The sequence below is a fragment of the Pongo pygmaeus genome, chromosome 12 (assembly GCF_028885625.2).
Source record: "Pongo pygmaeus isolate AG05252 chromosome 12, NHGRI_mPonPyg2-v2.0_pri, whole genome shotgun sequence".
Lineage (NCBI taxonomy): Eukaryota > Metazoa > Chordata > Mammalia > Primates > Hominidae > Pongo > Pongo pygmaeus.
Window position 1 is genome coordinate 126,194,052 of NC_072385.2, and position 26,891 is coordinate 126,220,942.

General features: G+C 39.9%; 1 long non-coding RNA gene across 1 annotated transcript; it reads left to right on the forward strand.

Moving 5' to 3' along the window:
* Window positions 1-534: 534 nt before the first annotated feature.
* On the forward strand, window positions 535-25,737 carry LOC134737879 (uncharacterized). The gene is made up of 3 exons (XR_010123281.1): window positions 535-679; window positions 17,470-17,650; window positions 19,165-25,737. It is a non-coding gene; the product is annotated as an uncharacterized LOC134737879 (long non-coding RNA).
* The last annotated feature ends 1,154 nt before the right edge of the window (window positions 25,738-26,891 follow it).

Genomic DNA, 26,891 nt, shown 5'->3' on the forward strand with positions numbered 1-26,891 from the left:
CTACACCTTGCCTGCTTCTTTATAAACAATCCCTTTACTGAACTATACTAAAATTATCTCATTTGGGTGTGCCATCTACTTTCTGCAGAAATTTTGACTGTTACAGAGGCATATTTTTTGTATTTTCAAAGGCTGTTAAGAATTATAGCCTAGGGATTATAACTTTGAAGACTGTTTTCAATAAACTTTCTTGAAGCATAACTTACATGCAATAAAATTCATTAATTTTTAAGTGTACAATTTGATTAGTTTTGATACATGTAAATAGCCCTGTAACAAATAACACAATAAAAATGTAGAGTATTTGTATCAAGATGTTCTGAAATTTTCCAATTCCCCTTTGCAGTCCAATCCCTCACTCCACACCCTGGTCCCTAGAGACCCTTGTTCTGGTTTCTGAGGTTTTATCAGTGTTCTGACTTCAGCTGGCATGTCCTCTGCAAGACGTCCCAGCCTCATGGAAGTGATTAAGCGTACAATCTTTTAAACAGAAAGACCTTGCCTGCCTCAGAAGTGCTTGGGATATTTGAACTCATTTCAAAGTGAGGCTCTGTGAGTAATAGGATGCTGTCCGCTGCCTGAAAGGCAAGGAGGCAGGAAGACAATCAAAATGAAAGATCGGCATTGCCTGGACACAGATCTCACTCTGAGATGGAGTTCCGAGGGGAGTCATGGAAAGGTTGGTCCTTGACAGTTCAGAAGAAAGGAATGGGCTCTGGCTTCCAACAAATGCCGAGTTCAAATCCTGGCTCTCCCACTAACCAGCCTGATGTTTCAATTCTGTAGACTTCTACTAGTATCTTTTTCTCTCTAAAATAGAAATAATCATACATAGCTTATGTATTATTGTGAAAATTAAAGTGTATTATTGTAGAGAATGAGCCCAGAACAGTATAACAATATATTTGTACAGTACATATGATATGTAAAGTACATAGGCTTATCAGTTAATATTATTATAATCATTACTATCTATGTTCTCAAAAAGTTTACCAGGATATACAATTTGTAAGACCTTTATGGTTCTTGACATTAGTCTTAGCTTTTCTCAGTCTAAGAGTTTGCTTTGTTTGATGTAAAAATCCCAGTACTAATTTCTAGAAATTTGAACAAGGCTGACAAAATTTTGAAGTTTACTATTGTTTTGAGGCCTGGTGTGAAATGCTGGCTCGGCTGCTCCCTAGCTGTGATGGGAGGGGTGGGATTATCCCTGCCCTCTGCTTTGTTCCTTCCTCCTTAAAATGATCTGGTTGGGCTGAGTGATTTCTACTGTCTGTGCCAGGTCTAGAATATGAGGACTCGGTTTCAAAACAGGAATGTGATCTCTAAGGAAAAATGCTTTGGGTGTCTCCAAACCTGATTTGGACAGAGCATGCAGAGCAGCTTGATGCAACTGTATTCCTGGTGTTCAGTGGGCTCTTCCTGCTGAACCTAAGCAGAAAGAGTCAGGACAAGTTGGGTTGGATAACACTATATTATCCTGTCATTAAAATGTCAAGATGTGAGAAGGCATTCTCTGTCTTCCCAAATAAATACAGCAAACCTTCTGGATTTCTCATAGGCACATTTCTCCTTTAATAATGCGAGTGAACAAAGTGATTATTGATGCTCACAGGTGTCAGTGCTCAGACACAAAGAGGTATTAGCCAGGGCCTCAACAGGGAGCTCTTTCCTACAACTTTATACATGGAAAGTTAATGCCACATAGGAATAAAGCTGGGAAACTTAAATACTACAGTGGGATTTAGCATTCAGGTTTCAGAGGCTATCCTAATTTCATTCTTCAGAAAATTATTCTCCTGAGTTTCTCAAAAGAAGATACTCTAGTATATATTTTGGCAATAGTAAGAAGCTTATTTTAATGTAGCCAGCTTCTCTACTAGCTTATGTTTAAATGATCTATCCCAGTTGCCACAACTCTTGAGTTAGGTACTATTATCCTCATCTTACACGGGAGGAAACTGAAGATCCATCGCTTGGCCAATGCCATGGTGTAGACAGTGAGTGAGCTGGGATTTGGTCTGAGCTGTGTGATGTCCACACCCAGGCAGGATCTTTCTCCTGGACCTTAAAGAGCCTTTCATCATCTTATTCGGCCAGTGAGCCAGAAACATCAGTGTTGGTATTAGAGCAATGCTTTTGTGCTCAGCAATTATTAAAATGCAAAGAGGTAGAGAGAGCCAAGAAAACGAAAGCAGAGACAGCTTTACCTGTGGGAAGAACGGGCTTTGAGATGAGCACTGTGAAGGTGTGCATGGACATCCCTGATAGCTCAGTTACATTTCCATGATATGGTGAAGAAGACGTGTAGACCACAGCAACAAATATGGCTGTTGCTACTGTGCCCCGTCCACACTCTGCAGAAAGAGAACTCCCCAGCACCCCAAACTGGAGGGCCTTCGGTTTTTATTTCCCTTCCTTTTTTTCAAGAAAGTGTGCTTTACCAAGCTCAAAAACATATCCTAGCCAGACAACAGCCTCCTTTGCAGGTGAAGTAAGGAGAATTTAGGGTGTCTAAGCCAGAAAACCAGCACCCGTTTGAACCCCGGACATGCATATTAAAGAGTTATGCAGCAATGATGGTTTTGTGTAATCAACAGTGTGTTAGTAAATGTTTAACAACTGTCTCTTGTGGGAGGTAGTAGGGGAACCCTGACTTTGTAGCATTTGCTGATTTCCATGCTATAAACCTCCTGCTTTGGCTGATGTCAGCCTATCAAGGTGATGTCACTGAACAGGTAGTTAGGAAGAGATGCTCAGAAAAATACTGTTATGTGGTATTTACACCATACAGATGTAATGGAAGTAAATAACCTTCATGAAAACATAGCTGGTGGTATACAAGCAAGATACCTAAAGCAAAGAACATGCACATTTCTATGCGACATGGTTTTCAGTGTGTTATCCCAGGTCAGTGACACCAGCATCACCTGAGAGCTTGTTGAAGATGCAAATTCTCGTGTGCATCCGCAACTACTGAATCTACAACTTTGGTGGAATGAGACTCAAAATCTGTGTTAATAAGCCCCCCTATGATTCTGCAGCATACTGAAGTTTGGAAACAACAGATACAGAAGCTCAGATGAGTTCTAGAAACAATATTTTGAGAAACATTGTGGTGTAATAGAAAGCAAAACTTGTCTTTCAGACACTTGTTTTAACAGTCTTGTGTATGGGAGAAAAAAGAGGAAAAGGCAGTTAAAAAAAAGGGAAAATGTTCCATCCATGTCCCTACAAAGGACACGATCTCATTCCTTTTTATGGCTGCATAATATTCCATGGTGTATTTGTACCACATTTTCTTTATCCAGTCTATCATTGTGGGCATTTGAGTTGATTCTATGACATTGCTATTGTGAATAGTGCTGCAGTGAACATACACATGCCTGTATCTTTGTAACAGAATGATTTATATTCCTTTGGGTATATACCCAGTAATGGGATTGCTGGGTCAAATGCTATTTCTGGTTCTAGATCTTTGAGGAATCTCCACACTGTCTTCCACAATGGTTGAACTAGTTTACATTCCTACCAACAGTGTAAAAGTATTCTTATTTCTCCTCAACCTCACCAACATCTGTTGTTTCTTAGGAGCATTAGGAAATATAGCTAATGCATTGTAGGCTTAATACCTAGATGATGGGTTGATAGGTGCAGCAAACCACCATGGCACATGTTTATTTATGTAACAAATCTGCACATCCTGTACATGTACCCCGGAACTTAAAATAAAAATAAAATTTTAATTAAAAAGAAAAGAAAAAGAAAAAATCTACATATCACTTCCCAATGGCCTCAAAATTCCCCCAGAATCAGAGCTGTAGAACACCATGATTATCAACCTTATTTTTTATTATATTAGTAATGAACAAACACACTCATTTTATTGAAAACTATTCAAATATCACTTCTAAGTGCACATTCTTCTTTTCCCTTTGACCACAGTCTGAATCCCAACAAAGTCTCTGAGATAACCTTTGCTACCCATTAGGGCAGGGGTCCCCAAGCCCCAGGCCACAGAGCAGTACCCGTCTGTGGCCTGTTAGGATCTGGGCCGCCCAGCAGGAGGAACTGGGCCACCCAGCAGGAAGTGAGCAGCTAGTAAGCATTACTGCCTGAGCTCTGCCTCCTGTCAGTTCAGTGGCAGCATTAGATTCTCATAGGAGTGCAAACCGCATTGTGAACTGTGCACACAAGGGATCTAGGTTGCACACTCCTTATGAGAATCTAATGACTGATGATCTGTCACTGTCTCCCATCACCCCCAGATGGGACCATCTAGTTGCAGGAAAACAAGCTCAGGACTTCCACTGATTCTACATTATGGTGAGTTGTATAATAATTTCATTACATATTACAGTATGATAATAATAGGAATAAAGTGCACAATAAATGCAATGTGCTTGAATCATCCCAAAACCATCCCCCAACCCCAGTCTGAAACCATCCCCCCAACCCAATCCACGAAAAAATTGTTTTCCACAAAATCAGTTCCTGGTGCCAAAAAGGTTGGGGACCACCGCATTCGAGTACATCCTTACTATGTCCTATGCATGCGTGTGTCTCTAAATAAATATGATAATGATGTTGTTATTTTACAATAAACGGCATCATTTTCTTTATTTCTGCAGTTTCATTTTTATTTCTGACTTGAAAGGATACATGTATATTCACCACAATCTCTATGTATGGAATGTTGTCCTACAGTTAGATGTTTCTCCCCTGTTAGACACTGAGGCACAGACAGCTTAGAGTTCACCAAAGGTTACTTCCCTTGGCCATGGACACATTTCCCAGCATGCTTTGCAGCTGGATGGAGGTGACTGAATTCTAGCCAGTGGAGACCTTGTAGATGCTGCTTCTGGGCCTGGCCCCTTTACACCCCCTTGGGCTTTTGTTGCATGGTCTTTCCTCTCCCCCAGCCGGATATAGACTCGGAAAACTCCACAGGTTGGCTGAGCCCTAAAATAAAAGGAACCAAACAAAAAAAGCAGGAGTGCAGCCCATTGACCAAACATCTATCAGGACAGTCACTGAGCAAGAAGTGAACTGTCTGTTGAGTCATTACCATGTGGTTTCATTTATTATAGCAGTTAGCCTATTCTACGTAAGGCCAATACTTAGGTTGTTTACAAGTCTTCGCTAAACAAATAACTGCAGGCTGGGCGCGGTGGCTCATGCCTGTAATCCCAGCACTTTGGGAGGCCGAGGCTGGCGGATCACGAGGTCAGGAGATTGAGACCATCCTGGCTAACACAGTGAAACCCTGTCTGTACTAAAAGTACAGAACATTAGCCAGGCGTGGTGGCGGGTGCCTGTAGTCCTAGCTACACCTAGGCTGAGGCAGGAGAACGGTGTGAACCCAGGAGGCGGAGTTTGCAGTGAGCTGAGATGGCACCACTGCACTCCACCCTGGGCAACGGGGCAAGACTCCATCTCAAAAAACAAAACAAAACAAAACAAAATAATGCAAAGATAGCCTTGTGCTGGCTATCTTTGCATTAACATTTTAATGCAATCTACCTGAAAGTTCTCCAAAGACCACTTATTTACATTCCCACCAGTACTGTGTGAGAGTAACAGCAGTTTTTTCATTCTAGTCAACCTTAAATATGCCAATCCTTTGACACTGTCAATTTTATGGATCTAAAAATGCTTTTTAGATTGGATTTATATGTAAATTTTCTGTTTACTTCTTACATGGGTTCTTTTTCCATATATTTTGTAACCTTTTGTGTGCCTTTTTTCTTTTCTTCTTTTTTTTGGACAATTGCCTATTCATTCATTTTGCCCATTTTTTTCTGTTGAGTCTTTCATATATTTTGTATTAATAATCAAGATTTCTTTTTATTTTATCTTCCTCCTCTCTCCTTTGTACTTAAATATTTCATGACATCTTTAGTCATATAAAAATTCTACCTTTTAATGTAGAGAAAGGAATTATTTATTACCCTATAGACATTGTCTTATTGTTTCAATTATGACTTTCTTTTCTAAACTAACATAATAAACATGTTTTTAATATTTGTCTGTTTTTATATCTGTCGAATGTTTCTATAGTTCTAATTTACTTATTTGATTTCTTACAAACAACTTTTTTGTGAATGGTACAATGTAGAAATATAACTCAAGACTGTTTTCTGAATTAATAATTACTTTTTTTAAACATCATTTCTAGAATAGCTTCTACTTTCCCTATAGCTTATCACCTATGTAAAACCTGTGGAGTACTCTGGAATCTGTCATGACCATTGACCTATTTTTTATTAATGTGCTATTACTATACTCTTTTAAATGCTATGGAAAAACATTTCAACTTGACTTTTGTGGAAACATGTTTGGAATTGAGAATTGAATTATATTCATTTTATTTTCTTTGTACAATGTAAAAACAAACAAAAAAAACCAACAGCAACAACTTTCACTCTTACTGCCAAAACTGGTTCTAATAAGTCAATCCTCTTTTTGAAATTTAAACCTTTTGAATAAATTATTGATGTTTGATTTTAGCCCTGTTTATTCTCACATTAAATGGCAGGATAAAAAATGGGTAAGGAAATTTTTTTCACCCTCTCTCAGACACAGGACACCAGAAGCCTTGACTAGGTGTCTAGGGAGCATGAGGAACACTTACAACTCTATGAGAAGTTTTAGGTTCACCTAATTATACATGCTTTCCTGAATGGGCAAGTCCTGAAATTTCTTTCCTGACCATTTATCTTTAATTGATGATTTTCTAATAATCCAAAGCAACTTCCTTAGATACAGCACTTTCCTTGAACTTAAAGGGGATAGAAAGAAACAAGTGTGTGTGTAAGTCACACACATGAATTTTGACTGGATTGTTAAAAATGAATCTTAGGTCCTTAGAGAAACACCACCTGAAATTTGGTACATTATTTTTTAGGTAGAAAAGGAGAAAATGTGAGCGTCGATTATCAGAACACGCTGATCCTCTATTTCAGGGATGTTAAAGCCATGGCATTTGCTAAAATGATGCTCAATAGGCATTAGGTGTATAAACAGGATGACCATATTTCCCAGTCTACCCAGGAGAGTCACCATTTATATCTGCTGTCCTAGTGTTGGGATTTATAGCACCTCTCCACTCTCTTCTCCAAATGGTCTTATTTTGGATTATGAATCATGTGGTAACTGTGTGCATGAGGTTAGTAAGCATGTTTGTGCCCAGTCAGGGCTTGGAATTCCTCTGGGGTGAGGAAGTGCGGCCCCTCTCTTATGTTTAGAGGTGGTGTTTGAGGATTTATGAGTAAGAGCTGGACATATGCTCAGGGAAAATGCAAATACTGAGAAGACAAATCAATCATTCTTAATGAGTAGGGGTGTGTGTTTCTAAAGGAGATGCCTGGGGAGAGTGGAGTTGTTGGACTGCAGACATTTACCTTCAGGGAACCCTGCATTTGTACCAGGTTTGCAGGTACAAAGTGTCACATGGTCTGGACACTTTACAGTAGAAGGGCTGGGGCTTTGATATCACAGCAGCTGTGGTGAAATGGGAAAAGCACTGAATTTGAATACTAGATGTAGCTTGCTAGTTACATGACTTTAGGGTGCCATAAAGCCTTTTTGAGCCCTTTAGGGTGGGAAGAATAATACCACTGTATTAGTCAGTGTTCTCCAGAGAAACACACACACACACACGTATATGTATGTGTGTGTATATATATATGGAATTGGCTTGTGCAATTGGCAAACTGGAGGCTCAGGAGAGTTCAGTGGTATAGTTTTCATTAGAATCCAAAGGCCTGAGAACCAGGAGAGCCTTCTGATGTGAGTTCTAGTCCAAAAGCTGGCAGATTTGAGATCCATGGAGAGCCATTTTTTCAATTAGAATCTGAAAGCAGGAAAAAACCAACATCCTAATCAGCCACTTAGGCAGGGGAATTCCTTCTCACTCGGTTATTTGTTCAGGTCTTCAGTTGACTGATGAAGCCCACGTAATGTAGGGAGGACAGTCTTCTCTATCTAGTCTGCCAATTCATGTGTCAATCCCACCCCAAAACACCCTCACAGACACACCCAGAATAATGCTTAACCAAATGTCTGGGCATTCTGTGGCCCAGTGAAGTGGACACATAAAATTAATCATTACAACCAGCTCACAGGATTTTTGTGTGAATTAAAATGTATAAATATGCGTGTGTAGATATATACTAATTTTACTTACTGAAATTGTATGTAAAGAAAAGGGAATCAAATATCATGGACTGAGGACAGTGCAATGACTTGAAGCTTCAAAGCCTGCTTTTATAGAAATTTGTGTAAGACTCTCTAGCAATTTTAATGTTGCTTCTCACTAAGTGTGGTCTCTGTGTGTGTCTAGGAGAAAAAGAGAGATCTTTGTTACCATGTCTAGTTGCTTTGAAGAAAATGAATTAGAATACCCAAGTTTGATCTTCATTTTTTTGTTTCTAAAAACACTTGCTGTCATAGAATTCAATTCCTTACTGTCTTGGTTTGAAAAATTCAACAAGCCTTAGACAGAACCCCATTGTTTGGTGCCTGGGGAGAGTGGGAAGCTGGATGCACAGACGGCTCTCCAAACAGGGAAGTCTGTGCAGAGCAAGTGCCTGTCCTCGAGGGTGATTCAGAGGGTCCTCCTTCAGGAGAGTAACAGAAGTGCCACTTATGTCACAGAAGACTACTGAAATTAAAAAGGGAAAAAGAATGTGCGTATAATCGAGTCCAAGGATTACTATATGCTGTTTCTTGTATGCCCACAAATGTGTCTGCTCAATGGGCACAATGAACAGCAATTGTCTTCTCCAAGCAATGAAAACCCAAGTAGCCATTGTCAGTGATGGTGGCATCCTACGGGCTCTCGGTTTGAAGAAGCTTATTGGTAATCGCATGACGTCTCCTCCCTGGGTCAAGCCTCGGAGACGTAGGCATCAGCACTCCTTCTGCATGCCCCCCGAACCCAAGCAGCAATGAGTGCTTGTAAAAGCCACTGTTTGGTGAGAAGGTGAGGACATGGAGCTCTAGCTTCAGTTTTCCCAAACTATCAAGCTGTGCATTTGATCTTGCACCAAACAATGGCAACTTAGATGACAAGCTGAGGCCTTAATCCCCCAAACCAAATGAAATTTCAATGGCCATAAAGGGGTTTCTTTTTTTATTCAGCAGATGTAAGATCAAGGCAAAGTTTTCCCCTGTTCCCTAAGCCCACTACAGCAATGGAATTTCCTTCTCACCTCTCCAGTGACAGAGAAAGGCCAACTTACAAAAGAAAAAAGTAACCCAATCAACCAGAAGCAGAGCCTTTCTTCCATCTATGTCATTTTTAAAGCAATCAAGCTACCATTTTCCACCTAAAAATGGGGCTCCATGAATGTTCTTGAAGTTGAGATTCTATCTCCTCTCCTGTTCTCTGATGATGGAATGCGGATGCAGATCCACAGAGAAGCTCTTTTGTTCTAGATCAGAGCTTTCCAACCTGAGTTCTTGAATGCGCATAGGTTTGTTGAGCTATTGATTCTCCTGTCCTCAGGGCAGAAATTCCTGAACCTGACCAGTATATTTTATAAATACCACTACTTTCTATGTGTACCATAACATGAAAACTTGGGGAAGCACTGTTCCTGCAAACACCTTCCAGCAGTTTTGTTCTTTGCCATCCTGTTCATCTCAGCTGCCACATCCAGGATTCATCAAAGTGCTGCTATCCTCACGTAGGTCAGAATTTCTCTGGAATATAAGAAAATCCTATAGCCGCCTGCATAGACACATTCTCCAAGCACACTCTGTTTTTTCTTTGTAACTACTATTCAAAGTTCAGACATGCGGAGTACAGGTCACGCCTTTGTGAATTAATGGCTCTTTGATGTTATGACCTAGAGTTATGAAATAAGTGAGGACCAAATATTACTTAAGTTTACCTACCAAGCCCACTCTGAAGTTAGCTGATTAGTTATGTTGGTTTATTTCCCTTCTCAATAATATGCTTAGCTACTACTGTGGTTTGGATATAGTTTGTTTGTCCCCACTAAATCTCATGTTGAAATTTGATCCCCAGTGTGGTGGGAGGTGTTGGCTCAGGGTAGTGAGTGAGTCCTGGCTCTCCTAAGACTGGATTGGTTCTTGAGAAACAAATTAATTCCCTGGATAGTGGGTTGTTATAAAGGCAGGAAGCCCATCAGGTGCGGTCTCTCTTTGCACTTGCATGTTCCCACTTCCCCTTTGAACTTCTCTGTCATACTTCAGTGCAGCACAAATGGCCACACCAGAAGCCGAGCACATGCTGCTGCCATTCTTCTTGCACAGCCTGCAGAACCATGAGCTAAATAAACCTCTTTATGAACTAAATTACACAGCCTCAGGTATTTTTTTATAGCAACAAAAAATAAACTAAGATAGCTCTTGTCCATCCAAGTTCACAGGCAGTGTACAGGTTTGGGTGATGATGTTGCTTAAAAAATATAGCAACCCTGAAATTTGCAGCCACACTAGTGATGTGACAAAGCAAATCATTGACCAGTAGCACATCTCAAAAATGAAATATTCTCCAGCCTTTCCCACAGAGAAATCAGAGACCAAACATTTCAATTTCCTTTATCCTATTACCACAGACATTAGACCTGAGAGATGCAATGAAGCATATCCTGTCTTCTATTTATTTCTGCTTAACCCCAGTTGGAAGAGCATCTCTGAGTGCCAGGTTCAGGTCTGATTTCCTTCCTGAAATTGCAGACTGGGTCTTCCTCCACTGACACTGATACAGAGCCAACAGAACATTCCATAGAGTTAATAAGACACAGGCAACTCCAACTCCCAATTTGAAGAACTTAAGGCATCTGCAACTACACAGCTCACTGTCCACATTAGCAAGACTTTAGCCTTCGACTGTCTGTATTAATGTAATTTTTCTCTTCTAGGAAACCTTTGCCGAGATGATAAACTTACAAATAACTTTATGATATCTGGGTCTTCTCAAAAATGTATTTATCTGGAGAATAGACTTGTCAACTGAGTTCTTATCCCCATCTCAGGCAATAGATTACTTAACTAGTCTCAGTAAATAACTGTTTTCTCACCAAACAACGGCCTATTCTTGGAGACTTTCTTCAAAGTCTCCTTTTGCTGCACCCACTGGTCCCAAACTATAATGCATGCGCTTTACATAATCCCAATTAGCCCATTCCTAATAGCATGAAAAGACTTACCTTAAAACAGAAACTCAATCCTCGCCAAAACCATAGAACTCCCCTCAGATGCTATTTAGATGCTGTCATAATGGTTTAGTGGATTCCTTGCTGCAGCAAGCAGTAAACTCAGCTTTACTATATCAATGAGTTGTTTTGGTGCCCTTTTGGGGGAAGTTAGAAGTTAACAGCTCCTATCCACAAAATGTAGAAAATATAAACAGATGTCATATTCATATATTACCGTTATAGCAGTTTGCAAGCTAAATACTAATTTTCAGGTATATGTAATAATATTTCTCAGATAGACATGAAATTCCCAAAGCCTAATACATGAAATCAACAGGGGATTCTGATTAACATTGGAGAGCTCTGAGCCAACTAGGTGGATTCTGCTTCACTATGTCTGGGAAGGGAGTCAAACGTCTCCCATTCCAGCTATGCAGGTAGCTGATGCAGATGGTATTCAGGCAATATTGGAGAAACAGTAACCTAGACCTACATGGCTGTTTTCAGCTACAGACCATAGTGGAGAGTTAATATTATCTATTGTCAGAGTTCAGGCTGCTATAACAACATACCATAGACTGGGTATCTTATAAACACTGGAAATTTATTCTTCAGAGCTCTAGAGGCTGAGATGTCCAAAATCAGAGTGCCAGCATAGTGGGGTTCTGATGAAGACTCTCTTTTGAGTGGCAGACTGCCAACTACTCATTGTGCCCTCACATGGCCAAAAGAGGGCAGGGGAACTCTCTGGGATCCCTTTATAAGGGCACTAATCCCTTTCATAAGGGCTATACCCTCAAGACCTAATTACCTCCCAATTACCTCCCAAAGGCCCCACCTTCTAATACCATCGCACTGAGGTTAAGACTTCAACACATGAATTTTGAGGGACACAAACATTCAGTCAGTTGCACTGGGGGGAAGATATAAAGAAAATATATATCTTCTTGTTTCAGCAAAATAAAGTGCCAGTAAGCCCAGGCTGGGCATACATAGATGAAGACCTACGAGCTTAAGTCAACTGAGAAAATGAATCCTTCATCAAATGGTTAACTAGGAAATCATGCTTCTATTTCCTATGTGTGGGAAGTAAGGGTGATGGGCTGGAAAACCACACCTGTAAAAACAATTTCCCCCTTGAGTGGCATCAAAAGTTCCCTTTTTAACTTAATTTAAGAAAAGTGCTACGGTGGGACAAATGTTTATTGAGGAATTTTTTTCGCCAATTCTTTAAAGCCTCTCACTTCTTATTCAGTTCACTCACTGATTCTGACATCTCCGATATTCCCATGCTGCATCAGCTCCAGTCTCTGACAGGGGACATCAGCTTCACTTTCTACCAGCATTCACAGCGGACAACATCCGTGTCTTGCATCCTGCGTAGCACTGGCTCCTGATCGTTGGTCATTTCTTCATTCTCCAACAGGAGATCAAGGCTCTGTTTGTCTGTCCCTTCTATCCCAGGGGCTTGCTTCCTGCACAGAAATGACTTGGACCATAGAGTTTTACTTAACATGGGCCATTTTCCTTTCGCTCCCACGTTTGTTACGGTGGATCTTTCACCTCAGCCCTTTTAGGCCATTATTTTCATTCTCATTCTCAGGTCTATGTGAGATGGGCAGGCAGGTTTATTCTTCAACCTCTGGGATTTCAGCCACACACATAGTGTACCCCTTACTGGAGAAGCATTCATTTGTTCTTCTAACAGCCTCCTTCATTTCTGTCATATAAGCCCATCAGGAGTCACTGTGATGATGCTGATGGGACCTGAGTCTGTCCGAAGCACCCTTTGCTGAAATGCAGCATGCCCACATTGCCTCTTTGGCAAGGTGACTCTGCACGGGAGGTTTTACCAACATAGTACCAGCAGCACACTGAAGCTCAGCTTATGCTGAGTGATACTTTGTTAACATTTGACATTTTGACTATGGGACTAGCTATTATTTATTCTTTTGTTATTTTCGGAGTCCATGTTTCCATACTATGCCTTCCCCATGGGATAAACCTTTTACCTGTATGTGGTAATCGCCATGTCAGATGGTTTTCTGGACCTTTGGAAACCCCTTCTTTTACCTTTGTGAATAGACCAGATTCCACAATTAGAGATACATTTCTTTGACTTAAAACAAATACTAATTGATATGATGGGTAAGACTTTCAGGTCACTTTTGTAAGGCAGTTTCCTTAGAAGCTGACCTTGATAGAGAACTTGCGCACAATAAATTTAATAAGAATGCACTCTCCAGGGAGATCACTAAGAAGAGGGGGCACCTGGGGAACCTGGAACTAAAATTTGGATCCGTCATCAAGGAGAAACTCATTTCTCCTGACTAGGACAATTTAATTGCCCTGACCCAGGGGACATCCTATGTGTTGTACTTGAACCATGCCCTTTAATAATAAAAGCCAATTTCACATTGTGCTGAGGAGAGGCACTGGGCATACATTGCCTGGGGTTGCAAAGGATCCTTTAGGAATAACATGGCAGAGAATATTCTTTTTCATTATTCCATGCTTCTTCTGGTAACACAGCCAGTATGTGTCCTTGAAAAGGTGCATATATGTGTGCTGGAAATGAACATAGTCTCCTCTGAAATCTCTGAAATTACAGAACTTTATGAAGCCTATCACTTCTGATTGGTTGTAAAGCACCAGTTTGACCAATTATAATCCAGTAGAGTCTTTCAGTTGCAATTTTGCAAAGTCTTCTTACTGCAAAAGAGTTGAAGTCTTCTAAAGAATGTCTTCTTTACAATCTGTATTTATGATTGAGGAAATTATTGAATACGGCAACCCACTTAAGTTTTGTTATTTTTTTCACACCATTCCCTTTGCTAGGCACAATATTTATATTTATGATTTGCAAACCCATTTAACAGTTAAATATTTTGTCTTAACTATTCATCCTAATTAGGTTAGCATAATTGCAATACCTTGTATTGTTTTTGTCCTGTTTATGTGGATCTTATTACGATTTCCCTTTGATACATCTTGAAATTCTACAGGCATTTCTTCTGACTCAGAGTGGATCTCAATTATTGACTCTCTGCCATCCCAAATTTCATCATCTTATTTTATTTCTAATTTGCTTAGAAGTCACAGGACAGTAATGTTGTTAGATGTCTTATGTAAGACTCTGAATTTGAAAAGGATATCTCTTCTTACTTTTTCTTTCCAAACTATCTCCATAATTGTAAAAGAGAATGAAAACAACATGAATGAAACAGAATAATGTATAAGGGAACTTTGAGAATAAGTTGGTTATATAAAAATAGAAACAAAATCAAAACAAAAACGAAGAAGCAGCCCCCGGATTGACCTATTTTACCTTGAACAGTTCGATGCTCCACGTGGTGGATGCCCTTCCAAGTTCCTGAGTCAGTGACTTGATGAGTAGCCTAGTTGCCTCTAAGTTTCATTTTACCATGTGTTTTCCCAGGACCTATTTTAGAAATCACACCAAAATGCCTACCAACTCCCTCCCACCTCCCCCTGAGCCCTGTGATCTTATTTCGAACATTTTACAACATATATGTGCAGAGTTGGGCTTTATTACAGATCAGTGATACCAAGTAACAACAAAAAATAAAACCTGATATATCTTTTAAAAACCAGATGATATGAGAGTATAATTTATTAATTTAATAAATATTACTTAAGTTCTTATAATGAGCCAGGCACTGCATTAGGTTTAGGTTTAATGGGAACCAAAACAAACACCTTCCCCACCCCCATGGAACTCCTGGGGTGGGTAGATATTCATATTTCCAGATGCATAAGACATCCAAACAAAATGACTGTAATTCCTGGTGAGCTTATAAAACAGATAGGCTTATCAGGGAATGACATTCAGAGGAAGTTGTGCTTGGGCTAAGATTCTTAGGTGATAACCAAGTAGAGCACAATGGAACCATGTAGGTAACATTCCAAGAATGGAGAGTAGCCTGTCCAATAATAAGGGCAGAAAAAAAACACAGATTTTCAAGGAATGGAAACCAGTGTGGTGCAGCTGAGCACAAGGAGCAAGAGAAATCACAGGAGGAGACGTAGGGAGAGGCCAGGAAATGGACAATGTTCTCGGTCACATGTTAGCAATGCTAGACTTTATTCTAAGAGATGGGAAGCTGTTGATGTTTCCCATATCATCAACTGTGCACTTAAAATGGATACTTCACTTGCTCTAGTGTGGAGAACTAAATGGACACACACAGCATACGTTCAGGGAGCCTAGTAGAAAACTGTAGCCATAGCTGGAAGGTGACATAGCTTAGACTAAGGTTTTGTAGAGGGCATGGAAAGAAACATGGACTTGAGAAGTGGTTTGGAGGTAAACTTGATAGACCTTTCTGAGAAATTATGTATGGGAGAGAGAGGAAAGTCAAAATGCCCTCTAGGTTTCTGCCTTGTGCAACACTTAGAGATTGAGAACACTAAAAATAACAGATTTGGAGGAAAATAATAATTTTGGTTTTGAAGTTAAAATTGTGACGCCTTTGAAACATCCAAGTGAGCATACTGAGAAATAGTTGGATTTAAGATGTGAAGCTAGAAATTAGATCTTGTCTAGAAATATAAAATCAGAAGTAATTTGCATACATATGGTATGACTAGATGGCAACTGAGAGTAGATGGGATTATATGAGAAGAAAGAAGCTTAAGAAGAAAAGAGAGCCCAAGACTGAGCTTTAAGAACATTAATACTTAAATGGCAGAAGAGAACTGAATAAACATGCAAAGGCAATACAGGAGAAAAGGACCACCCATAGATAAATGAGCAAAAGACATGAATGGCATTTCATAGAACAGAAAAAGCAAATAGGCAATAAAAGCATGAAAATATGCCCACTCTTATGAGTAATCAAGAAAATACAAAGTAAAATAACAATGAGATATCACCATTTTACAAGACAAATTAAAAAGTAATAAAACCAAGTATTGGGGAGTATGTGCAGCAATGAGGATACTTTTTGTTTCTTTGTTTGTTTCAAGACAGAGTCTCACTCTGCCGCCCAAGCTGGTGTGTGGTGGCGTGATCTCCTTGGGTCACTGCAACCTCTGTCTCCTGAGTTCAAGCGATTCTCCTGCCTCAGCCTCCTGAGTAGCTGGAACTGCAGGTGCCCGCCATCACACCCTGCTAATTTTTATATTTTTAGTGGAAACGGGGTTTCTCCATGTTGGACAGGCAAGTCATGGATTCCTGACCTTAAGTAATCCACCCACCTCAGCCTCCCAAAACGCTGGGATTACAGGCATGAGCCGCTGTGCCCGACTACAATGAGGATTCTTAAACAATGCTGGGAAAGGTACAAAATATCTATGAGAGTGTGGAGAAGCAGTTTGGCACTGTCTTGCAAATTTGAAGATGCACATATGCTATAGCCCAGCAACTTTGCTTCCTAGCATATCCCCAGTGCATACCAGTGCGCGTGAGCAAGAATGTCATGGCAGCATTATTTCTAATAGCCAAAAATTGTAAACCATGCAAAGGTCCAATGACAGGACAATAGAGAAATATATCATTATATACTTACACAATGTGCCCATAGAATGAAAAACTCAGCTGCAAAAATGAATTACTTGTATTGATAACATTATCATGGCCAAATCACAAACACGGCATTGTATGTAAATACAAGACACAGAAGAAGACATCCATACAGTATGATAACCATTCATATAAAATTCTAACACACAACACTAAATTATTTAGGGAAATAATAAGACTAGAATGAATGCAGGAGAATAATTGTAAAATATTCAAAGTGATACTTATCTTTGGTACTGAGGTTGAGGTTTTGCATTGGGAATGATCACATGTGGCCTCCAAAGCTTGGGTAAAAGTGCTTTTACTATGCTGGGTGACATGCTTATATTTTTTATATCCATGTACACTTTCTTTATATTCTTTTATATGCATAGTATCCACAAAATAAAATAAAAACTTAATTAGGAATCAAATCAGAAGTAAAAAGTAAACGAGGCACAACTCACATTTAGAAGGCAGTGTACTTTGGGATGGTGCAAAGTTCTGTGGGGTGACCAGGCGAAAGATGGCAAATATGCAGATGAGGTGAAGACCACTGACATTATGGAGGTCAAGAATTCAGCAGGTCCATATATTTGGGTAGTCAACAAGGTGAGTATAGACAGCAACCAGGACGGTCTGAGGCATCGACAGCATGGGGAACTGAGAAGGCATTGGGGTCTCTTTGCATGTAGGGGTCTACACATTGGATGCTGTTGGGAACAGCACTGGGGAAAGCCTTCACTCATTTTCAGTCACTCCTTTTTCTTCCAGATGAGAGTCCCAAAGCTGTAAGAGAGAAAACTACTTGAGCAGAGGCCCCGGCTGGGCTGGTGGCCCCAAGGCTGACTGCGGTGTGTGCTCCTCCCTCAGGACGCCATTGCCTTGCTTGACATCTCCTGGGCAAGTCTCCACAGAACCTCTTATCAAACTCCAAAGTCATCTTCTTCCACACGTATGTTCTAGTTTGAGTGGAAATGACAATAACCACGTTTGCATAACCTACTGATTATGCCCAATGGATGGCAACAGCTTTTTGTTGAGTGGCTCGTGTGTGCTAATTCTAATTATTCCCCATGATTTTTCTATACAGTAGTTAGTTTCCAGACTGATGATGGGAAGACTGCTCAGTGCAGATGGGAAATGCTTATTATGCTAATTGAGTTCTGCGTTGTTAGTGGAAATTATTAACTGGAGATGTTAGCAATACCTCTGGTAGAATTAAGGGGGTGACAAAGGAAAAGGCCAAGATAAATTGCACCATGTCTGTAGGATGGGCTGGGCCAGGGTTCCAAGTTCAAAGGAAGAAAATAGAGATTTTGTTTGTTAAAAATTTTAATTTAAAGGGTATCATATTTTTACAGTAAAATTTACTGGAAAAAATGAGATAAAATGATAGGGAAATGGTTTCTGTTTATTTACTAATTCTAAATATGATAATTGCATTAAAATATAGTATTTTAACAAGAAGACACTTAGGAAATGTCAAGAAGAATAAAAGAGCAATGAATCCAACGGAAACTCCAATATAACATCCACATAGTTAGACAGGAACACTGAACAAAAAAAGAAGAAAAGAAGTCAGATAGGAGAAAAGTCTCTAACAACATGTACAGAGGACAGTTGTTGAAACTAGTTGAAAAAATAACTTTAACTCTTACCAATACTCATTAAAGCTAGAAATTGATTATTTTTCTAGAAAAATATAGATTAAAAATTGATTCAAGCAGGTAAATAATTTGAATGTACCAATAAACATGGAAGGCCTTAAAAAATTCAAAGAATTCACTTTAATGAGTGTCCTGAAATGAGACAGTTCTAAAATTATGTTTTTTCATGCATTTATGTTTTAGGTAAATCTGGTGTTTCATAGCATATTCCATAGAATATGGTGGTGAGTAGGGAAACAAAAAGAAATTTTATTTTATTTAATTATGAAGATAGCATAACCCTTATACTAAAATCTGAAAAATAAATTATAGAAAAATTATAGATCATCTTAATTTGATATGCTAATATCTATAATGAAATTAAACAACAAGGTATAAATATCTGTAATGAAATTGAACAGTAGAATATATAAAATATTAAAACCAGAAAGGGCTTATAACTCAGGAATTAAGTAATCCTTCTCTATTAAGTAACGTATAGCTATTTCACAATATACATTTCAAGAAAGATAACATATATTTAAAAATATGGTAGGTGCTAAAAATACTTGCTAAATCTTCATTTCTGTTTAAAATGTAGTGTTACATAGTAGAATGGTAGCCTCTCAAAACATATGTCCACATCCTATTCCCTGGAACCTGCAACCTTACTTGGAAACAGACCGTTTGCAGATGTAAACAAGTTAAAGACCTCGAGATGAGATCATCTGTATTATTTCAGCCTTATTTTACCCAGCCCCTATTCAAGATGGAGTTGCTCTGGTTCAAACACTTCTGACAATTTCCATAATTTCTCTAGGTGCAGAGGCCTGCTCATCTTTTCTACTACAGAGGAGGTTCAGGTACCTGTCTACAAGCAAAACTGTTGTCTCACTCAGAGAGAGTAACTAAATATTTGCCTCCAAAAATTTTTATCTCTCTGCCCCAGAACTGATCTCTTGCAACAGTAATTTATAAGAGATATTCCATCTCCAACCCACTGGAAGTTAGTCTTGCCCTAAGAGTTGTAAATCCAATGACAAGCATATTATAAGAGACACACAGAGGAAAGGTAGGCACAATAGTAGGAAGCAACTGACCAGAGAGGCAGAGATTGGAGTGATGCAGCCATAAGCCAAAGGCCAGCTGGAGCTGCCAGAAGCTGGAAGAGGCAAAGGAAGAAAGTATCTGCTGCTTTGGAGGCACTAAAAGGACACCTTGATTTTGGACTTCCCGCCTCTAGAATATGAAAGAACACATTTCTGTTATTTTAAACCACCAGTTGGTGGTAAGTTTTTACATCAGTCTCAGAAAACTAATTTAAAAACTTTAAAGTATCAATAGATGGATACTTATGTATTATGACGAAAAGTATCTATCTGCCAACGCTGGACTCTGTAAGTGCTCAAAATATAACTGCAACTTATCCTGGATAGAGCAAAGGATTTGATTGCTAAATCTTTTGGACCAATCATGAGTTTATGACAGTGGACAAGTTTGCTTGTAGGTAAACCTCAATTTCTTCATCTCTAAAACATGGTTAACAAAACACCATTCACAGAGAGTAATTATTACAACTTGACATAATGCATTAAAAAGTTTACACAGTTCCCAGCATATAATAAGCACGTGATAAATATATTCCAGACACACAAGGACATGGTACCTGGGGCCACGCTGATTGATATCTGGCAGCTTCTAACTTCGTTATGTGGTTCAGTAAGACAAGCGCTATTGTACAAAAGTAAGCTAACAAAAAAGCTTAAACCAAAGTTTATTTTTTTCTTTATATGACTCAAAAAGAAATAACATCAAAGAAAAATCAGTTACAATTACAAAATGACTAAACTACAAGAAAAGTGTAAGGACCTTTTGTATCGGCTATGAATGAGAACATACTTTCCCAAATGCTGTCTTTAAAAGCTGTGAATACAAGAGAAAAGCACTGCCGTACACCCAGGTGCTCTCTGTGGGCGTGCTCTGCAGATGACTTGGGGTTAGGAAAGTGAGTTTCTAGAATTCTTGGCTTGTGCATCTGAGAGGTACTTTCCTCGGCTTGTTTGTTTTGCGTGAAGAGTTGCTAGGAATGATTCAGAATGTACATGTTTGTGTAGTGAAAGTCCTGAGGTTCTGGCATCCAGTGGGGGTCCTGGCCCCTGTAGAAAGTCTTCTTTCTCACGTGGGAGCTGGCTGCTCCCCGGAAGTGGGTATAAAAGACAGCATTCCTCTCATTCCCAACCAAACAGGTCTCTCACAGAGAGGGAAATAAATGTCCCACTGGCCTATGTGGAAAAGGGCCTATTTCCATTCCCCAGGCACTTCTACAACTGCCCTGATGTCTGGAAGAGCCTTAGGGATTGGTGAAAATACAACTGATTTTCTAGTAGAAATATAGCTTCTCTCCAGAAGGTCTATTCCACCTGAGCAAGAAGCTGGTTCTTTAGGCTGAGGAGATGGTATGGAGACTGTCTTAGTCTGTTTTGTGCTGCTATAACAAAATACCAGAGACTGAATAATTTGTAAATAACAGAAATGTATTCCTCACAGTTCTGGAGGCTGGGAGGTCGAAGACCAAGTTGCCAGTAGATTTGATGTCTGGTGAGGGCTACTCTCCGTTTCTAAGGTGGCACCTCGTTACTTCATCTTCCAGAAGATACAAAGGATGTGTCCTCACATGACAGAAGGCTAAGTGAGCTGAAAGCTGCTTGAAGTCTCTTCTATAAAGGCCTCAATTCCATTCTTAAGAGAGGGGCCCTCATAGCTTGATCACCTCTTAAAGGTCTCATCTCTTAATACCACCACATTAGCCATTAAAATTCAACACCTGAAGTTGGAGGGGACCCATTCAAACCATAGCAGGGATTGCCTCTCCTGTCCTCCCACTCATCAGTGAAAGGACGCCTCTGTCCCTCTCTCCTATTTCTGGACCTATTAGATTTAAGGACATTTAGAAAGGGAGAAATGGCTGAGGAAGTTAAAAAAAATGGTTTGATAAACTATGGAATAAAAATAATCTCCATAGAATTTAATTGGTACTTTTTACTTGAGGGAAATCCACATGGCCCCAGTTAGCATGATTATTTTTGGTCATGCTTACATCTATGCTTGCAAGAATATTAATTTTTTATTTGGCTGAGAAGCCATGAAATGTCTATCTTTATGTTTCCCGTTTGGTTATTCATCCTATGCATTAGGCAAAACACAAAGAAACCTAAAGACACCAGTAGATGGTCCAAGTGGGGAGGCAAACACTGGCAACTGACATATCTTGCTATGTGTAAAAAACTATGCTCACGTTGCTCTGTTTTATTCCACAGGTTGTGCTATTAGAGATTAGAGAAGTTAATGTAAGTGCAGCTTCCTCACAAAAAATGCAGGACACACAAGGGCTGCTTTCAGCATTCTGCTTGATTGTGCACAGCCTAGATGCAGAGCACTCAGGAGCACACAGGAGGGTAATAAAAATCACACCCACCATGCTTTCTGGTTTGCAAAAGCCCTTTGGGAATGTCATCTCACCTGCCTGAATGCAGTGCTCGCTCTCGCTACCTCTGCTTCTCACAGTGGGGTTCTCCTTCCAGATCCTGGTGTCCAGGAGAAACCTAGACATGGTCTTTATCACATTCAGACACTTCTCCATCTGCATGAGCAAGTACAGGATAAGGTGTTATGTTTTACTATCTTTGTACTGTCAGGGATGCAGATGGATAAGTGGTATTTTGGCACTAATTTGCAAAGCTAAAGGCCCCAGCTCCTAGTTACAAAGAATTTTTTTGCTTCTCTTTAGTGGTTTCCATAGCAGTGTGCTTCTCCCCACAGAACACGCTCTGGAAGAATTAGCACAAGAGTTTTGGAGATGATACTACTTGTTTCATTTTAGAGTGCTTACCCTTTGACAATAGCTGCGTTCTTTGCTACATCTGAGGTTCATGATATTTTTATACCAACTCAAGAGCTCAATTTAAAATACTGTCCAAAATAACATCTCATCCAAACTTGGAAATCTTGGGGAAAAAAAACCAACCATTATGAAACTTTTAATCCACTCTATAATTTCAAGGGATAAAAAGCTCTTTATGTGAAAATGTATTGATAACATTTTGCCAGCCACACAAGGACTCGAATCTTTCCCATGATAAAAGGTTTCTTCACCCATTGGGAAGATGTGTTTGCTCCTTATTTCATTCAACAAACACTTACTACACATAAGGTACATGCCAGCATTGCTTCAACCCTTGGAGATACACAGCCCTAGGACATTGTCCTCAAAGAACAGCAAGAGTGTAGTGTGAGATTTTTTAAAAAGGAAAAGACTAAGGCACTATGGCAGTGGTTGAGGGAGGGCTTTCCAGTGTCTGTGGAATATGAGGGAGGGGCACAGAGGTGGGGGTGGCGGTCCTCACTCCTCCGTCTGCGTTGAGGGTCAAAAGAGGAAATATACCAGCATGAGCTGGATTTGTACTATAAGCCAGACACTGCACTGTGCTGGTTGACACTCCGGCCTAACACCTTTCAAGTATGTTTGTACATATAGATTTTAAGAATTCAACAATTCTAGGAGGTAGCTAGCCTTAATCCCATTTTCCAAATGATAAAACTTGGGCCAAAAGTGTTCCAAATATATCCCTCACCCATCCCATTCTAAAGCCAAGTATTGTCACCAATCTTCAAAAATATGTAGGAATTGGCCAGATTTCACCATGAGCAAATGGACAAATGCCCAAATTAGCAAAAGTCGGGGTTTAATTTTTGAATTAAAATTAATTCAGGATTAATTAGGATTAATTAATTAGGATTGAGATGAGAAAGTAGCAGGGGCAGATTGGGCAACCCTCGTATGCTTCAGTCAGGAAGGAAAACTAAATGTGGGTTGGTGCCGAAGGATTTTATAATGGGGATGGATGTTTTTAGGAGACAGCAGGTAGAGACTGCATTGACAGGTGAAAATAGGAAGCTGTTGCCCAGGGAAGACCCCTTCATGCACTGGCTATGAGATGCAGAGGAGTTATTGTTGTACTGGCTTCATGATTCTTCAGGTACCAAATTCTGAAAACAGCATTGGGTTTAGTTCTGGAGGCCCGGGTGATCCCTTCCTTCCAATCAATTGCTCTTCCTTCTGTGGAAGAACTGAATAAAGAGGGAACTTTCCATGAGGCTGAAATGTCATCCTTTGATCTCCAATCCACTATGCACCTGGCCTGGACTAGCCTCATGACACCAGGATAGGACCTAATTCCAGCATTCAAGCAACTCCATGTCTGTACATATAAAACATGATTAAGAGGCAATTAAATAAGGACCACCACCCCTTCTGCCTGGCTGGACAGCAGCCCTGGAGGGCAGTCAGGTCCCTGGTGGCTGCTCCTGCTGCTGCTCAGCACCAGGTAGGCACAGTGGTCCAGGAGGACTGTAGCCTCCACACTCCTAGACTGGGAAAGCCCCCATGTGGAGGCTCCCACTTTGCAAGGGATTTGGGGGATTGCCTCTACAGGAGGCTTTTCAAATATGCACCAAGTGTAGACAGTTCTGCAGGCCTGGGACTTCTGGACATCCTGGACTTTCGTCTTTCAGGCTCAGCTCAGGTGCAATGGGTAGGCAGAGGCTTTGTTAGTGCTTTGAACCTCCTGGGACCTACTAGGAGTTAGCAACTGTCATGTCCACAGCAAACCCTTGCTGCTTATGTCCTTGGACCTTGGGTACATGGCTCATCTGGAGGCTAGAGGGTGAGCAGATCCTGAACAGGGTGCAGTTGGGAGGTCCAACACCCCTCCTGGGCTCAATCAGTCACCTCCTTCCTGGTTATGGCTGGGACCAGGGCCCTAGGACCCTGGAACTGTGTGACCTGGGGCCTGAGACCCAGGCACTGAGACCTCAAGCTGTGACCAGGAGCTGCACCCAGGGAGCTGGTTGGGCAGGTGGAATTCGGGGCACAATCTTTGCCAGCTTTATCTTCCTGAGCAATGCAGAATAAGAACAGGGATATGGGCTTCTCTGTCTGATTTCTGAGTAAAAGGGAACTGTCTATATTTTCACCGTTATGTATGATATTTGCTATAGATTGCCAGTTTTCCTATTTCAAAAGTACTCAGTTTTTATACTAGTGGATTATGAATCTTATATGTAATTTTTCTGCATCTATTATGAATATTTTTCCTTTTGACATCTATGTATATGGTAAGTTTGTTAACACATTTGTAATGTTGTTATTTCAACCTTTAATTCCTGAAATATAACAAATTTGGCATTGTCTATTGTATTTTTTTTTTTTTTGAGATGGAGTCTTGCTCTGTTGCCCAGGCTGCAGTGCAGTGGCACAATCTTGGCCCACTGCAACCTCCGCCTCCTGGGTTCAAGCGATTCTCCTGCCTCAGCCTCCTGAGTAGTTGGGATCACAGGTGTGCGCGACCATGCCTGGGTAATTTTTATATTTTTAGTAGAGATGGGGTTTCACCATGTTGGTCAGGCTGGTGTCAAACTCCTGACCTCACTATCTGCCCGCCTCAGCCCCCCAAAGTGCTGGGATTACAGGCTTGAGCCACCTTGCCCGGCTGGTCTATTGTATTTTTATGTATATTACTTAGATTCAATTTCCCAATATTTTGCTAAGGAAATTTTTGCATCCTCATTCAGGAATGAAATAGCCTGCAGTTTACTTTTCTTTTGCTTCTCTTATATAATTTTTATTAAGGTTTTGATATGAAAGCTTAAATTTTTACATCTCATAAATGGACATAGTGAGTGTTCTCTTATTTTCTGTTGCCTTAAAGACTTTGTGTAAGATTAAAATAATCTACTTAATATTTTGTAGAGCCCACCCAGAAAACTGCCTGAGTGTGATGTTTTCTCTGTAGAAAGATTATTAACTAAGGATTTCTTAAGTATGTGTTATTAAACTAGTTGTGGTTTCTATTCTTCCTTAACCTAATTTTGTTCAATAGTATTTTTGAGAGGTTCGTATAATGAAAAGTTGTCCATTTTAGGGTAGACAGGCCTCCACAATATTCTCTTACTATCTTTTTGAGAGATTTGATTTTGGCTATAGTGATCTTCATTTGCATATCTCATCTTTTACCTATTACCTTACTGCCCTTATTTTCTTTGGTTTGATTGCTTTCTGAAATCTCAGCCTTTTATTCTAGCATGTATTTCAGACAACACATTTTTTTCCTAAAATACTATTTTAGCTATATCTTCAAATTTTTAATTAGAGTATTTTGTTACCATTCATTTCCAAGTATTGTGTGATTTCCCTTATGCAATCTTCTACGATCAACTTTAAAGTGTGGTTTAAATTTTCTAAACATATCTTAGGTTATTTCTTGTTATCGTCCTTTAACTATATTTTAGAGCCATATTTGTGTTTAGATATGCAATATAATATATGTGATGATCCTGATGCTTTGGTATTTGAGACTTGTTTAGGAAACGGCTTGTGGTGAATATTTGTAATTGCTCTGTGTGCCTGAGAAAAATACATATTCCCTAACTGTTGGGTAAAGACTTCTTTAAAACAAAATCAAATAATTACAGTCATGGAAATATATACTTCTGCCACAACTGGGACCATCTGACAGAATTCAAGAAAGGGATGCAGCTGTAGCATTTCATTGATTTTTTATCTTTCAGTCATTCAATACATATTTGAAGTATCTACCGTGTACCAAACACTGTTTTAGTTTTTGTGGAGCTTGTATTTTAATTAGAGAAAGCAGATCATTAAGTGTGCAGATAAGTAAACACATAATGCCACATTAGTGAGTCATACGTGCCACAAAGACACCAGAATAGTGTGATGAGATTGGAACGCAGAGCAAGACCAGGATAAATCTGTTGGAGGGGCACTGGAGCTGACGTTGGCAGAATGAGCCGGTACAAAGTCCCTGAGGAAAGGACAAGATTTGTGTGCTCATGGGACAGAATGAAGTTCAGTAAGGGAAGGACAAGTGGAAGGTTACCATGTGGACTATCAGGGTTGAGACACTGAAGTTCAGGAGCCTCGCTGCCAGGCTCCAGAAGAGGTAGTTTTCCAATCAAAATGAGAGCTCACCTTCTATTGGTGCTCAGCCATGCATTAGAAGTTTCGTGTCTCCAGTGGCTTGTTCAACTAGACTTCTCTCCCTCTAATTGCCATTTCATTTTAGAAAAACTGAATGATTGGGTGTGCGTATAATTACCATTTAGGAAAGAGAGTGGCAACTAAATATAATTAATAAGGACCCAAGTTACTAGGAATATACAGTGTTGAAGCTGAACTGAATCTGAAATTTACCACAGCTCATTGCCCAAGCAAATTGCTGTTATGTAGCATAACTCTTAATTTGTTAATAGAATTTTAAAATATTACAGTTTGTTTGTGCACGTGTGCATCTAGGATAAAATGATGCATTTAAAATGTTACTGAAGGCCAGGCTCGATGACTCACACCTGTAATCCCAGCACTTTGGGAGGCCAAGGCAGGCAGATGGCTTGAGCCCAGGAGTTCAATACCAGTCTGGGCAACATGGCAAAACCCTGTCTCTGCCAAAAAATACAAAAATAACTGAGCAT